This window comes from Amphiura filiformis, chromosome 4 (genome assembly GCF_039555335.1).
Source record: "Amphiura filiformis chromosome 4, Afil_fr2py, whole genome shotgun sequence".
Taxonomy (NCBI): domain Eukaryota; kingdom Metazoa; phylum Echinodermata; class Ophiuroidea; order Amphilepidida; family Amphiuridae; genus Amphiura; species Amphiura filiformis.
Genome location: NC_092631.1, coordinates 11,066,563 through 11,085,051, shown reverse-complemented (window position 1 = coordinate 11,085,051; position 18,489 = coordinate 11,066,563). Strand labels below are relative to the sequence as shown.

General features: G+C 35.5%; 1 protein-coding gene across 1 annotated transcript in view; it reads right to left on the bottom strand.

Annotated features, from left to right (window-relative positions):
• The window catches only part of LOC140150542 (voltage-gated inwardly rectifying potassium channel KCNH6-like), a 514,496-nt gene that overhangs the window by 307,379 nt on the left and 188,628 nt on the right, over positions 1-18,489 (bottom strand).

Below are 18,489 nucleotides of genomic sequence, written 5' to 3'. Positions count from 1 at the left end.
GTGTATTATTATTATTTGAGAAAAATGCAAAAATAGTCACAAATTTACCACAGGGGTGTAGTACCCCCTTAAAGGAAGTAGACAAAAGTATTGGACTTTAATTAGTAATTTGTGATGCTTCTAGGGAGATGTCACAAGAAAATTCTTGAAATAAAATATATTGACAATAATCCACTATGTTATAAGGTCTGTCAACTATGAGCTGATCAAACTACAGCTAATTTCTGTACATAAGGAGTGAAATTACAGATTCACATAAATGTCTTATTTGTGTCTTTAATACATAACCACAGGCTATGCTGCACATCTATGCTAACCGAGTTACCAAAATCTTTTCTTCTTTTTTTTGTGATGATTTATATGATCCTCCAGATGAACAAATCACCAAATAGGCCTTTAATACTGACTCGGGTATTTGATTCTAGAGCATATATTATGGTAATATAAATTAATAACTTGTAATGCAGCTCACTATTAATCACTTATGTATCGCTATATTAGGACAAGGACACTGCTAATAGATCAATACTGCACCAACCACTGTTTTTAATGGGAAAATGGGAATACCGTAAATGGCAATATTTTAGCTGCATCAATTTGTCAAATTTTGCTCCTCTTGAATTAAATATCTTTTTGCAGTTTTTTGCGGTTCTTGAAACACAAAAATAAAAGCCTGACAAAAATTGTCCACTATGCAGTAGCATCTAAAGGTGCAGTAAAAATGATTTTTGTTTGTTATTATTAATTATTAATTAAATTTTCATTTTGCATGCCATGTTTTCCTTATTTTGCACATTTCATCTATTGCACTTTGAGCACACAGTTGAAAAAAACTTTTTTATGTACACACATACGCGCTTTATACTATTTTGTTTTTTGTTTTACAGTTTCTGTCCTTGTACCATATTGGTGTGCTAGCTATGTATAGGCCTATGCTTTGCTCGCTTGCTTGCGTGACGCTTATGATGCTTTTACCCATGCATTCATGCTCATGTTTTATTTATATTTTTAAATGTTTCCATCGTGTTAAACCTCACAACACCATACTTTCACCTGATGAAGGGAGAGGCCCTGAAAGTTTGTGAATTAAATATCCTTTACAGCATTACGTTATTATTATATTGTGCATGTTTCTTTAATTTCTACACTATTAAAATGCTGACACAGTTTATTCTCTGTCCCTCCCCTTCTCTTTCCCTCTACATATACACATATATTAGTTAAGGAGCACTTCTAGAATTAAATTGTGATATTATAGGAGTATCTCAAATCTTGATTTGTGCTCTCAAAACTAGTAAAATACTATCAATATCAAGTTTCTGTATTCAGATACTGACATCATTCATCATTATGTCCATGACTTCATGAATGCAGCAATAATGACACTCTCAAGCCAATCCAATGACATAGAATGCAAAGACCATGCACAGAGATATCTCTCAATGTTGCTGTAAGTTGTAACATCAGGCCAAAAAAAAAATTGTTTGTTTGTCCATGTCCGACCGACCGTGTACCCTGGTCCCGACCGTGTCTTTTTTTTTTTTTTTTTTTTTTTTTTTTTTTTTTTTTTTTTTTTTTTTTTTTTTTTTTTTGGCATCGATGGGTAAAGTGCTGTGTGTTTTGACTTATTTACCAGTCTTCAAATTGTCAGTTTCAAGTGCAATATCTGTAAAAAAAAAAAAAAAAAATCCGACCTACCGACCCAACTTTTTCATAAGCCTCTATGGACAAACAAACAATTTTTTTTTTTTCTAGACATTGCAAGGATATATCCAAGGGACAACTGATAAGAAATCTGGAACATGACCATGAATGTGCAACTGCAGTGTTCACTGTGACAGGGCATTTTGATAAGGTGAACTGGTGATCCAAATACTAATCTGGAGAAAAGATGCTGCTAATTAAATGGGTACGTAGCAGTGGTGTAGTGCCAAAAAGTCTCCAATGTAACTATGATAGCGGCCAGCATCCCACAGTGGGGACAGTTACACCACTGTGTCAGAGAGATAGAGAGAGCGAGTGTGTGTGGTGCACAAGGTATGTCTACCATGGACACAATTGTTCTTCTAAATATGAAGATGTATAGGCTATAGATAATTGAGGTAATAGACTCAAGTAATATTTCCCTCCTGCTTGACTACACTCAGTTCCAATAATCCCAATTCATTTGTTCTATTTCATAATAAGTGATATGTTTTTGGATTTTGTGATCAGGTTTTCAGCCGGCCATGAGTTATCTCTTTTGCCAAATGTAGCTCACCTGACTTTTACATGGCCATTGTGATTCACTTTCCTTACATTCTGGTTCACAATGTAATGGGCGGCCATGACTTGGGATACTAAGATACATGTGTTTCTTGTTGTAATATCATGTAGGTGATTACTGGCAGCCAGGCCCATATGCAGGTGGGAGGGCAATTTGGTAAAAATTGTACTTCTTTCCCAAATTTGGACCTTTTTTTATTTAAAAAAGCATAAAAACCTGATTTCTTTTGCTTGCTACGCTTGCCAATTGTGATATTTTGGGACTTTTGTATACTTTTGCAAATTTGGGGAGGGGTGTGCATAAGGGCCTGCTGACAGCACACCTAGCCCTGTTTCATAAGATGTTGGAGTCATATCGTTGGCATAGTGCAAGACTATCGTAAGTGCAGTAGAATGTAATAGCTGCCTTTACAATATTTCAATACATGTACTTATTAACAAATGTACTTTTAAAAAAACAAATGAAGAACCACAACAACATGTACAGGTGATATCTTGGGTTGGTTAAAGGCCATCAGGAAAGTAATGCAGAACATCAACAATTTACGATGAGGGCGATTGTGCTGCAAACAATAGATATTTCACATATGGCAGCAAGTATATTCTACTGCACTTACGAGTACAATAGTCTTGCACCCTGCTGATGATATGCTCATTTAGAAAAACCACAAACTCTTATACATGAGATATCCAAATGAAACAACCCTATATACATGATTATACATCTATGCCAGTTCACAAGGTGTGATTGGGCTATTCTATTTAAAATCCACACTACCCCTGTAGAAGATTGTGGAAATATCTGCCACAGGGGGAGTATCAATTTCAAATGGAATGAGCACATTAACAGCTCCATTTAAAACTCATCCTCCCTCTGTGGAAGATTCAGGTTGAATCTTTCTCAGAGTGTGTATGAAATTCAAATGGAGCTGCCTATGTGCTCATTCCATTTGAATTTCATACTCCCTCTGTGGCAGATATTTCCAAAATCTTCCACAGGGATAGTGTGAATTTCAATTAGAATAGCCCATTCTATGAGAAATTGGCAGGAGACTTTGCCATTTTGCCCCTCAGTGTTGCTGGTTTATTGATAGGTAGGCTATATGGTATTGGCTTATTAGTAATAACCATTAATCCTCTGTATCACTGCTTCTGTTTTTCTTTCTGTCTACCACCCTGAAGAAAAATAGAATATATTTGCAATTTGAACTCCTATGAGGATGTCCAATTGAGAGTATCGCAAATTGTATTTTTTAACATGTGAAATGCTTTACGAAAAGAGGTGCAAATTGAACATACAATTTGGATAGGGGTTTGGAATGATGGAAAACCTTTGGATATACATACCAACTATATGTCTAGTTCTACTGGTGTGTTGCCTCCAGAACATCACACCACTAGCATCTTGTAGCGTGTGATATGGCACACCTATATTAGACATGCATGCATATAGAACTCTCTAAGAGATCTTACCACCTCACAATATACTGCATTAACCCTTTAGGTACAGGTAATATATAGGTACATTTGTCAGTTGAATGTAAGAAGCATGCAAGTGTTTAATAATAACAAAGTGCTTAATAATAACAAAGTGCTTAAGTATTGCCTGTAATAAATGCCCTAGGGTGTGTAATGTTTCAAAAGGGTTTGTTTATTAGAGGTAATTAAATTTATTTTCAGTGAAAAAAACTTCAAAATTGGGGCAAAAATAGACAGTTATTGCTCACTTCCAATTTGTTTCCGGGTTTCAAATCCAATATGGCGGCACCCATGTGACAGGATATTATGAATGTGAATATACTAAAAATTACAAATCTGTAAGTGCATTTCAGGCAAGAATGTGATTTTTGCCATAATTTGACAATGAACTGGATGGAAGATCAAGTTGGAATAGAATAGGTTCCACATAACGCACACATGGGTGTTCACAGTGTATACCAAACAAATCATTTTTAGTTAAATTAGTCAAATGTGTCTGCAAAGTGATCTTGGACCATTTTAGAAAAACCACAAATTGTACTACTTTACATGTAATAAATGTAACCACTACTTGTATAACATTAAGGCAAAAAATGTTATACAGGTGTTTTAAAATATCACACATAAAGATAGCATTTACAACACTGTGACATCCAACTGACTGGCCTCTAATTTTCCATGCACAGATATATTTTTTTGTCTTGATACAGAAACCAGCCCTACGAACCTCACGCATATACAACCAACTTAAAACAAGCATGAATATTAATATATGCAGTCGGCCATCCAGGTAGCTGCTAGGATGATACACTGAAGCCTAGGCACCCTCAGGGTATGATTGTTGAAGCTTTATTTCTTGTGTATGTTTCACTAATTTTTGGTCAATTCTAACAAGGTTGAGAAAAACCTTGACATGTATAGTATTGGTAGGTTACAAGGGAAGGGAACATCACATCATATCAGATTTTAAAATAAGTAAATAAATAAATAGGTAAGACCAAAAAATAACAGGTTTGTTTTTTATTTTCTTATCAGCAATTATTTACTGTGGTATTGACATGGGTGTTATCACTGATACAGAGTTTGCCAACTCGAGCATGGAGCTAGCTCAATTCCTGTAGCTTCAGTTACCGCAGCATTGTATAGAAAAAAAGTTTAATATCTTGCTAACTATGATATATACTCAACTGTTTTTGGTATGCATCAATTCAATAAATTTCTGATAGCTGCCCCTGATAGCACAATATGCGTATTGCTATCTGCCCCTGATAGCACAATATGCGTATTGCTATCTACCCCTGATAGCACAATATGCGTATTGCTATCTACCCTACTGAGAGCACAATATGCATATTGTTATCTACCCCTGATAGCACAATATGCATATTGTTATCTACCCCTGATAGCATTATGCGTATTGCTATCTGCCCCTGATAGCACAATATGCATATTGTTATCTACCCTGATAGCACAATATGCGTGTTGCTATCTACCCCTGATAGCATTATGCGTATTTCTATCTGCCCCTGATAGCACAATATGCGTATTGTTATCTACCCCTGATAGCACAATATGCGTATTGCTATCTACCCCTGATAGCCCAATATGCGTGCTATAGATGTATGCATATTGCTATCTACCCCTGATAGCACAATATGCGTGCATTGCTATCTACCCTTGATAGCACAATATGCGTATTGCTATCTATCTACCCTACTGAGAGCACAATATGCATATTGTTATCTACCCCTGATAGCACAATATGCATATTGTTATCTACCCCTGATAGCATTATGCGTATTGCTATCTACCCCTGATAGCACAATATGCGTATTGCTATCTACCCTGATAGCACAATATGCGTATTGCTATCTACCCTTGATAGCACAATATGCGTATTGCTATCTACCCTACTGAGAGCACAATATGCATATTGTTATCTACCCCTGATAGCATTATGCGTATTGCTATTGCTATCACAATATGCATATTGTTATCTACCCCTGATAGCACAATATGCATATTGTTATCTACCCCTGATAGCATTATGCGTATTGCTATCTACCCCTAATAGCACAATATGCGTATTGTTATCTACCCCTGATAGCACAATATGCGTATTGCTATCTACCCCTGATAGCCCAATATGCGTATTGCTATTGCTATCTACTACCCCTGATAGCACAATATGCGTATTGCTATCTACCCTACTGAGAGCACAATATGCATATTGTTATCTGCTCCTGATAGCACAATATGCATATTGTTATCTACCCCTGATAGCATTATGCGTATTGCTATCTACCCCACAATATGCGTATTGCTATCTACCCCTGATAGCACAATATGCGTATTGCTATCTACCCCTGATAGCACAATATGCGTATTGCTATCTACCCCTGATAGCACAATATGCGTATTGCTATCTACCCTACTGAGAGCACAATATGCATATTGTTATCTGCCCCTGATAGCACAATATGCATATTGCTACCCCGATAGTACAATATGCGTATTGCTATCTACCCCTGATCTACCCCTGATAGCACAATATGCGTATTGCTATCTACCCCTGATAGCACAATTTGCATATTGCTATCTACCCCTGATAACACAATATGCGTATTGCTATCTACCCCTGATAGCACAATATACCTATTGCTATCTACCCCTGATAGCACAATATGCGTATTACTATCTGCCCCTGATAGTATAATATGCATATTACTATCTGCCCCTGATATATCGATAGCACTATATGCGTATTGCTATCTGCCCCTGATAGCACAATATGTGTATTGCTATCTGCCCCTGGTAGCAGAGTATACAGTGGAGTGTGTGTTGCCATCTACTGCTGACAACACTTTATACGGGCTATGCATGATAAAGTGTGTAGTGATACTCTTAATAACATATATTATGTATAGGCCTATTAGTGTGTGTTACTCTCTATACCTGATAGCACGTTATGAATTATACAAAATGTCAATAACAACAGAAGAGAAAATGTGTGTATTTCATGTTCCAAGACTTGCATGATACATGTATGAAAACTAAAAGTTCCTACCTAGTTGGATTACCATGTTTGGGACTCAAGTTAGTCACATTTTGTGAATACTGACCATCATTACAATGTTAAGTGTTTTATTTTTTCCTGTATGTGGTTTCCCTTTGTATGTTTCTGTGTTTTCAGCACTTACTAAAATAAGCAGGTCCAAAATTGCTTTGTGTATGAGAAAGATGCACCACTTACATATCAATATGCATTATTTCATATAATACTTCAATAATATTTTAAATTCACAATTTCATTTTGAACAATACAAATATTATATAACAACAACCACAACAATAACAAACACAATTACTGCACAAGCACACACAATACACAAAAAGCCACATGAATGACTAGTATGTAAAAAAAAGCAAGCAAAATATACAGCAATGTAATGATTATGATGATAAAAATCTATGATTCTATAAACATACTTGTATACTCTATTACTCTATATATGATACGTTTCCTACTATATACATGGTAAGCCTTTCTACACATTATGGAACTCTCTTCTGCCCAGAATTCCAAGAAATTATTAAGTAACATCATACAGAGCTAAATCAGTGGCATAGCCAAGGGTTGGGTAGGCCTGGTGGGCAAATTGTCTGCCTGTCAATATGTGCTTAGTAATAAAATACTAAACAAATTAGGGGAAAACTCATAAAATGATTAGAAAGGGTAAATAATGCAAAACGAAATGGGAACGTAGAGAGAAAATTGTGAAAATGAAAGAAATGAAATGTTGATATGTTGACCCACCAAGGATTGCAATTGCCTACACCTCTGACACAAAGCAATAAATGTGATATGAAACTGAGAGGATAAAATCCCGCTTATTATAAATGCATTTTACACTCCCTATAGGCAGTAATGGAAGAGTGTTGACTCTGATGTGTCACTGCCTCAAGGAAGGTAAATGCAATATTTAAGGTGGTACTACACCCCTTGATAAATTCATGACTATTTTTGCATTTTTCTCAAAAAATATTATAACACACTGGTAACAAAAGTTATGTATATGATATAGGCACAGAATCCAGTTACTACACTGGAATTTCAGTGACTCAAGACAAGGGATACATTATTTATGATAAGAAAAGAGGTACTGCTAGAACGTACCTCATTTCTTAACATACATAATTGGATTCCTTGCCCCTATAATTTACATAACTTTTGCTACCAGTGTGTAGTTATTTTGTGAGAAAAATGCAAAATTAGTCACAAAATTTATCAGGGGGGTGTAGTACCACCTTAAATCATTTTCATCAGCAATGCAAGGATGTACAAGATGTACTGGTGATGACATGGTTGGGTTTTCTAGTTTTGATACTGACATCAGTTAATATCACATTTAAGAAGCAAGAGAAAAATATTGATATACTTGTAGAACATTGAGATAAGAATGTTGCAAACAAGTACTAAAGGAATGTTGCGATGTATCCATACTATATATAGCTCAATAGTTGTTACACAGCCCAACCTCCGTCATACAGATGTCTGTGGCCAGCCAATAATAGAGGTTTGACTATAAGCATATTTACACTTCTAAACTTTAAAGGAAGCAGTTTGAACATCTATGCATTCTGAGATCAGTTTCACCATGCACAGAATCTCTCATGAGAGCCTCATTCCCAGTGTCCACTGTCCACCATGCTGCATGTGAACAGTGTGAAATGTACTATAAAATCATACCAAGCATGGGTCATGTTATAAACATGCAAGTGTCTCGGGAATGAGAGCATTCTAAAACTATAAACTTACCACAGGAAGTTTCAATGCCTGGAAAATGTGTTTATACAAATATAGTGATGTTTAGAAGAGAGTTGGAAAAATATTTTAGATTAAGGCTAATAAAATGATTAGTTTCCCGTCACATTTTTTCCAATGAAATATGAGGTCATGATTTCATTATTCATTATTTTGGAAAATTTCATTATTGTCAAAACTTTCATTTATAGGCCTATGGCTATTACCTATATTGTTGATGAAAGACCATCTCAAAACAGGTATTAATTCTGAGATCATCCTTACAGACATTTTGCAACAGATTGAGAAAAGATTTGAATTGGTTTTTATTAAAATGAAAAGAAATTTGCAATTTTTGTAATTACTAGAAACATGATGAGGTAATCCTTAAATTTCCATTATTTACTACATCCCCTACAACTAAGAAAAATGGCTGATCAGCAGGGGATGTCAGACATTCTAATTCTAATTGACTTTTTTATGAAAATAATGAAAGTTATAGTCAAATTGAAAAGGTGATGCGGGCAGGTGACGGAAACTAAAATCAACTTTCATTACCCTAGTATAAAACTCAAAAATATTTTAGTTTTATACCTATATATATATAAATATATTTATTTTCAAATGTACTTAATTTACTACATTTACTTTATTTAAGAAATTTAAGGCAGCATTAACATATGTACATTGACACCAAACATACATTTCACAAATGAATAGTGCCCTCTGATATGATTTCCAATAAAAATCATCATTTGGATACTAGAGCACCCTCTCCCTCCAACACTACAATATTACTATCAATACTTTTATCTGTAGATCATAGAGGGCTCTTCTAGCATTTAATTCTAACCTGTGAATGCATTCTAGGATATGCGCTAGGTGCCTTGTCTTTGTACTGATTTCCACACGTGCATGATATCATTATATGAAGCATCCGCATGAAAGAAAACACAGATTTAGGGTGGTTTTGAAAAGCAAAACAAGGATCCGCACGGATCTGCGATTAGGCTCTCAAACACACATATTTTACTAGACGAAGGGGTTTTTTGTTAAAGAATGATTCTCACTTAGGGTAGAATTTTAAAATTACCCAATTAACGGCCATTGTGGTTACATATTTATCAAGTTATTCAGCACAAAAGAGTGGTTTCCGAGTGATTTTCAAGCCAGATTAAAAAAGATTTGAAGCCGACTTCAACAGCGCCAGGAATAGCATATCATCATCATTGAATGACACTCATACCGACACACGCAATGTCTATCCTTGTTTAGGGGCAGATTTCAAGCCAATTCCTCACTTAGGGTGTTTTTAAAATGTCTCTCCTTATTTAGGGGCACATTTCAAACCAAAAGTCCTCGCTTAGGGTGTTTTTATTTGAGAAAAATCCTCGTTTAGGATTAGTTTGACAAAATGTTGACATCCTCGCCTCGGGTCATTTTTGAAAGTCTGTTCACGCGGATGCTTACAACTTTTATACATGAGTGGCCTCCCGGACCATGCGCCTCTGAAACTCCCTTGAATTCTGGATCGCAGCATTTAATTGATGTTTTAAGAAGTACAATTGAAAGCTATTATGTCAGTACATTTAGGCACTGAATATCAACCCTAACCTACCACCTTGGCCAATTTTATGAATAATTCCTCTTTATTCAAACTTTAATAACAATTAGAAGTAGAAATGGTTACATTGAATATTGTCAAATCTATTTTATATTCAGCAGCTTGATAGTTAAAGCCATAATGTACGATTTCCATCAAATTTTAGTGTTTATCAAGCTGATAAATAACTTTAGTAATAACTGTCAGGAAGGATTTCTGTCCATTTTAAGCAAAAATGCCAAAAAGTCAGGTTTGATAAAAAAAGAAAAACCCATTTTAACAGATTGTACATCATGGTTTTAAACACAGCTTTTTATATAAAAAATTCTATACTGTAAAGTGTAAACTATAATAATGTTTAATGTGCAAGGCAGAGAGATAAAGAAGAAACTGAGTACAAAATTGTAGTTTTATGTTTCCAACCAGTGCATGTAAATGAGATGTAAATGTACACTACATTTTACTGGACTGCACAATGTAGAATTATGAAAAATGTAGGATGCATTCTAGAATTTTACATACACCAGTGACGACATCAAATTATATTCGGAAAGAGGGGAACTTGTATCTCAAGTTGTATACCACCTGCATACACAGACTTTCAAAAAATACCCATGGCAAGTATTGTTCCTTAAAAATGGATCCAAAGCAAGTATTACATGTTTTTTTTTTGTCCTTAGCAAGTATTTTACTGTTAATATGAATTGAAATGAAGACACCGAAAACCTCCGGTGCCCATAATGATAAGAGGCCTGTAGCAATCAATCAAGATGCCTGAAGAAAAAGCAATGAAAAAAAAACACATTTTACCTACATTTCAACAGATTTTTAAAGTATCTGGGTGCCAAGTTTAGCTCCCCTTTTGAGTAGCATCTGTGTGAATAAGGTACCCTTTTCCCCAGGTTTTGCCGTTATACCCTACTCGCGTATTTCACCCTGCCATGAAAAAAATCTATTAAAACTCTGGGTGAAATTCTACTCAAACCATCCTCAAAATGTTTTTTTTGTTGACTTTCCTTCAGACATCTTGATTGGTGATATACAACTTGAAAAACAAGTGCCAAACCCCCTCCCCGGAACCTGAGATGAATATAACTACAGCCGGAACTATATAGACGAGGTGACAACAATGTTGATATACAAAGTTAAGCAACTGATATGCTTAAGGTAATGAAAACTTCACTTATAGCCTTATTTATTTTGGCCCCAGCAAAACATGATGTACCTACCCACAAAATTGTTTTGAATAAATTTGTACTCATGTCATACTCTATTAATGATTTCAAAATGCATACAAATTCAATGCATTTTGAAATCATTAATAGAGTATGACATGAGTACAAATTTATTCAAAACACATAGGCCTACAATTTTTTTTAATCAACCATGAATGATCCTAGCATTTAGCTCTAGGTCCAGGGACACTCCAAAGCCGAAAAAAAAAAAACTTTTGTTTTAAATTCGAGTATAGTCCCATATGGGAGCACGTGTGGCCGAGTGGATAAGGCGCCCGACTCATAATACATAGGTTGTGAGTTTGAGCCCCGCTCGTGCCAACGTGTTGTGTCCTTGGGCAAGGCACTTTATCCTCATTGCCTACTGGGGGATTGGGTTGGGTTGGATGTTTGTATAGTTGTTTGTTTCAATGTTGCAATATTGGCGCTGATTATGCTGCTGCCTGCAAATTGCATTGTGTCTGTTTAGTTGTGTTAAAAAATGTACAATTCTAGCAATTTGACCTGCGGGTCACCATTACAGTTTGAAATAAAAAAACCTTCCCCCCCCCCCCCCCCCCCACCCCCAATTTTGAACAATGTTCACCCAAAACGGGGTGGAACTATATTCATAACTTAATAACTTTTTTTTAATTTCTGAAATTTTTTTGAAAATTTGGGGGTGGGACTTTACTCGAAGGTGGGACTATACTCGCATCAGTACGATAATAATAAAATGGAAATAGATTGAATAACAAACACTTGTTCCATTGAATATTTGACATCAAATAGAAAGTATGAACCAGGGCTACGTCCAAGCACCAATCATATTTGACCTTGAAATGAACTAAGTTGGTCAAATGCTACAGTTGTCAACCAGGCCAGAGACAGAACAAAATATATCATGTGTGAGCAATAGTATAACACAATATCATTAATTGTATTATCCTAGGTTCATATAATTATATATAGCTTTTAGTTACGATTGTCTCTCGAATATATCTAATATTTTTAAACAACGATTTAAAAAACTGCTCAATGACACTCACATTTTTGGTCTGAATAGGCCTACATGTCATTTGTGACAAACAAAAATGTTGATTTTGAAATCTGATTAAATTGACACTGCAATGTACAGCATCAGTTGGCAATCAATCATTGCATCATTTTTCTACAAGCTACCACTGCAAAGTTGTGTAAGAAATGTTAATTGCTACAATTGTAATTATTAGTTCTTATCAACTGTTGCTTATCATTGCAACTATCATGAACCTCTCATTGCATTTATCAGTGTCTGCATTTTTATACGAGGGTTGGTCAATAATATCCCGCAACTACCATTTATCTCCGCTCATGCATGACTTAGATGATTGTTAGTTACGATCATAAAGTTTGTACCTTTGTCTTTCAAAACACATAGGCCTAACAATTAATATTAGAGTATACCTTTAATTACGTAATCTCATTTGCATAAAGTCATTGATATATGTACACTGAAAAGTTGTCAACATTGGCGGAAAATTTGAATTGTAGTTGAGGAAGGTGTAATAAAAAGAAGCAGAAGTAAGGACCAAAGCAGTTTACAAGCCTTATTTTTGGTATGAGATAGTCTAAGTATATTCAATTGATTATTGTGAAAGACGAGATGTATCCGTCAACAGATGAAGAAAGGGATCGTCTTTGAACTTCACCAAAAAATAGGCCTTAACGACAAACAAAAATAGTGTGAAAATCGTGAGAAAAGAGCCCAAACGGTTGAAGCGAGAATCAAAATTATCTCCAAAATGAAACAAAAACAAATATGATTATTGGTATGGTATGAGAGATCATAGTCAGGACAATAGAAATTGTTGCAATAAAAATAGAAATATGCGCATGCGTTGATGGTATGCATGATTAAAAGTACCAAAAATGTATGAAAAAAAGTAAATTTCATCAAAAAAGCGCTAAAAATATGACTATAATACAATGTTTGCGGAACAGTAGCTGTGTGAGTGAATTGATATACTACGTCTTATGCTAAAATTAGACATACCTTTTGAAATTCAAATTTCTTATTCAATCCAGAGCCTCTCTATTGTGTGCTACTTTGATTACAAAAACATGACCTTTTGAAAACAAAGGGTTCATTAAGAAAGAAATGTTTGTGATTTCACCACTGTGACCTCCCTTTTTAATAATCAGTAGATACCCAATCGAACCCGGTATCATTTGTTAAATTTTGTCATCGATTAATCTTTCTATCTCTTATTATGTAAAGAACAATAGGTGATAAAGCCTACCCAAAATTGGAGATATTCAACATGATCCCTTATCTTTAATAAAAGTGGTATAGGTCTAAAAAGAGTACGGCATCATTTCTATGTTATCGGTTTACAAAGTCGCAAAAACCGCGAAAGATTCCATACTTTTATTCTCGAGATATTTGGAATTATGTAACAATACCTCAATTTGGCGCGAGATTTTCTTGACTACTTTTCACCATAAATCAGGCAGTGTCCATACGCTATTGTGTTTATGCTAATGTCATTACATAATCAAGTATTCAACATCGCTAATACTTTTTTTTTTTTGAAAGACAAAAGTACAAACTTGTATTTAGTGTAAGTAACAGTCATCCAAGTTATGCATGAGCGGAGACATACCATAGTTGCGGGAACATATTGACCAGCCCTCGTAGTCCCTTTTCAATTTGTTCAAAGCGCTTTACATTTATTCTACTGCCACTAGGATATGTGGCTGCCAACAATGACACACCAATATGACTACTCCCAACAGCTCCCCATCATACACCTGGGTTGAGTGAAACAAGTTTTGCCCAAGGACACTATACATTGGCCCTGACAGGCATCAAACCCACAACCTTGTGATCTACTAAGCTCTGTGTATTCCTGAAGAAAAACAAAACCACTCAGTGGTTTGAACGCTACTTAATCATGTACACTATTAAATGCTTATTTGAACTGTTACACAACAATGCTTACTACATAAATCTGACAACTACGCCACCTTGTGTAAAACAACTTGTGTAAAACAAACCTATAGTTGCTAGGTTGTATAGTAACAGCAAGGCTACACAACTCTTGCCCAATACGTGGTGGTAAACAACTAAATAGAAAGTAATTTAAACTTCAAGGCTACTCAATTTTTGTACACTCCCAGAGCACTTTAACAGGCTCAACCAGTATCTTCAGCAGATACTCTGAAAGCCCTCTGGTGAGTGTACAAGTTTAAATCACTATCTAGTATTAAAAGTAACATGTTGAAGTACTTGAAAGTGCAGATCTAGTGCATCAAACAAATAGAAAATAATAGAATGGTAGAATTTTTTCACACATGTAAACACGTGCCTTTAGACTTGCCAGTTCCATTGTAAATGCTTTGTGTGTAAACTTGTGGAATAAATGAACATGGTAGCATGCATTAAAATCAAGCATGGAATGAATCAAGCAAGGAATCAAGTATACTATTCATGATGATGATGATGGACAATGATGCCAATATGATCTTGTTATTATGAGCAGCCCAGCTTACATGCAATACATGTATGCAGCACCAAAGGATATCATCAGATGATTTGATTGCTAACTGCAAGCTGTGCCACTTTTTTATCTGGTCATTTTTGCAGTAGTTAATTTTTGTAAATCAGACAATAACTATAATATTAATGACATGAAATTATCACAACTTGGAAAAATAATACTAAATATTAGTGTAGTATTTGCACAGCACTCTTTAATATGTCACAACCTTGATAATGGATGCAATATCATTAATCAATATCAAAACAACAGATGAATGCATTGAAAACAATGGGTTATTCCATTTCAAATCCACACTACCCCTGTGTGGAAATATCTTCCACAGGGGGAGTTTGAATTTCAGATGGAATTAACACATAGGCAGCTCCATTTGAATTTCATACACCTTCTGAGAAAGATTCAACCCCGGTCCCCGCACTCCTTGCATCTGCAGGTATTCATGCTCGTCGAAAATTTTGCGAAATAAGGGGTGTTTTCAGATGAAGAAACGCGATTCGCCAAACACACAAAAAAAGGGGTGTTTTTTCAAACCACGTGTTCGCAAAATTGAAAAAAAAAGGGTATTTTCATCAAGTAGCCTACGCGTTTCTGCCAGAAAAGGGTATATTAGAAATATCGTTCGCGTTTTAGCGAAAATAGGGTATTGTCGAAGGGCAAATAATTGCGAAATCGCTAAAAAAGGGGTGTTTTTCCCATAAAAATTCCGCGAAATTAGATGCAAAAGGGGGTGTTTTTAAAGTTCACCGACAAGCATGAATACCCGCAGATGCACGGAGTGCGGGGACCGGGGATTCAACCTGAATCTTCCACAGAGGGAGGGAGAGTTTCAATTGGAACTGCTAATGTGTTTATTCCATCTAAAAATTCATACTCTCCGAAATTTCCAAAATCTTCCACAGGGGTAGTGTGGCTTTTAAATGGAATAGCCCAGTGTGTCCCAAACAACAAGAATGAGGAAATCAGTGGGAAATGTGAAATTTTTGTTATGTAAGCAATTTATTGGTGACACTCTTAGTTTAACTTAAAAGGGACATGCAGAGATATTTATTTGCGTAACTGATCTCAGAGTCAACCAATGAGCACTGATCATAATAACACATGCTTTTTCATAAAATAACTTGTGTATAATGTGTCCCTTAATATATCATTGCATCACTCACTTAATTATGTTTAGAGCCAAAAAGGTTTGTCTCGTGTACGTGGGCTTAAAATTCACATTTTAACACATTTCTTTATTTAGGTCTTGGAAGGGTGTTTTTTCAGTCATCAGAAAAGAAAATTACAAAATTTGGTCCTTGCAAACTAAAAATGCAATAACAAATAGCCCTAGAACTGCACCAACAAAAATAACAAACCATTTTCTATTTGCTTCTCAGAGAAATCTTATTTTTTGGGGGTTTTTGGTTTTGTTTTGTTTTTTGGCCAAAGCATAGTTTCTGAATTTTGACTGCCTTGCATGGATTTTATTGTTCCAGGGAACACAAATTCAAGTAGCTCTAAGCTCTTACTTAAACACAAAAACACATATTCACAGAACCAGTATGGGTTTAACCAATATAAGCTTAACATTCAGCAACTTAAGTAAAATAACAACAATAAAAATAACACAACCAACTGAACAAACAAACAAAAACAATAAAACATTTGAAATTGTGAAACAAACAATGCAATGGCAATACATTTGATTTATATTAACGGCTTTGTCACAATTTGCATACCATTTATTTAATTAAATAACTTTGACCCCAACTCCCATTTGTACAATTACATGTTGGTTTTACTTCAGTTGATTTGAAGTATACGAGGGGGTATCAAAAAGTTTTAGAAATCGCCCAGAAGTGAAAGAGCTATATCAATGAAATTTTGTCAGTGCAATCACTGGTCCTTATGTACACTATGGTGCAAAAATGGTCTCATAAGTATGTTTACTTTTTTTACAGGCAACGCTAGATGCCAATAACCTGCTGCCCCAGTTACTGCGCATAAACTGCAAGATTGAGAAATTGAGGCAAGCAGCGTTATTAAGATCCTGCATTTGAAGGGTTGCAGTGCCTAGAAAATCGATGATGAAATGAAAGTTATCTTCGGTGGTGATTGTGATATTGTCACTGTTGCTTTTTGGAAAATGAATTTTTATTTCATCACAGATTTTTTGGGCACTAGTATAACCCTTAAAATGGAACTTAATCATGCTACATTTACATGCCTCAATTTTCTCCATTTTGCTGGTTATGCGGTTACATAGGCAGGTACTGACATCTAGCGCCTGTAAAAAAGTAAACGTTTTATGAGACCATTTTTGCATCATAGTGTACATAAGGACCAGTGATTGCACTGACAAAATTTCATTGATATAGCTCTTTCACTTCTGGGCAATTTCTAAAACTTTTTGATACCCCCTCATATTAGCCAAGATTGTTTGATAATTCCAAAAACAAACCTAAATATTTTGGGCCTATATCCTACCATTTATTTTGTGTGGTACTGAAATCTCCATATTGATTTGCTCTTACTTTGTTGTCTGTTTCCCTGTATACATTTTCTATTGTTTTCTTTTGTTTTTTCCTTCATTATCTTCCCCTTTCATTCTAATGTTTAGAATATGGCTGCATGTTATATTCTTATTCTCTGTTTCCCATCCATGTGTACAAATCAAAATGTGTGGTAGTAAATGCCACTGTGCACATGCAAGTGACAAGACAAGGCATCCAGCACAAGAATCCAGTAGTGATAATATGTTAGCTTACTCAGTTTCATTATCAGCTAGGGTTATAATGATTTAAATGGAATACCGTAAAAAGTTGATAATTAGCATATGTGCTTACTATCAAGCGCTTTTAAAACATGCAAACATGAAGAGCCCCATTCACAAAAGTGTAAAAAGTTTTGAGCAAATTATTGATACACATTGTTATATGTATACGAACAAGTAAACCTGCAAATGTGTGTCTCAACCCCATTAGCTCAGTTGGTAAAGCGCCGGACTTTGGTACAATTTCATCTTTCCAAAAGCGCTCGATAGTAAGCACATATGCTAACTATCAAGTTTTTACGTTACATTATTTGATATGCAATAGTTGACCTCCACTGCCAAAAAAATTCATTACTTATTTAATGACTGCAGATGGTGTGTAACAAGCTTGATCATTCTCAGGGGGCTAAACCCTGTTAAATGAGAAATGTATCTTGGATGGTGAAGAAACAGTGTTCAAAGGGAGCTGATTTGACTGACATACAAGTTAATTGTTCAGGAGCATGGAGGCCGAGCGGAACGGGCTCCGACTCATAATAGGAAGGTTGCGGGTTCAAGCCCCAGTGACGACATCCTGTTGTGCCCTTGAGTAAGGCACTAGATCTCTATTACTCTTCTCCATCTCGATTACTCTTCTCCATCCAGGTGTATAAATGGGTATTGGCATTCTTAAATGCTGGGAAGGTAACATACTCGCTGTAGAGGAGGTGTGGCGATCCCCCACAGCAACATTTCACGGTGGAGTCTGGCCTAATCGCTAACGAAAGAGAGATGGGCACTGCGTCCTGTAAAATACAGGTTTGACTCCTTTACCTTACAAGTTAATTCTA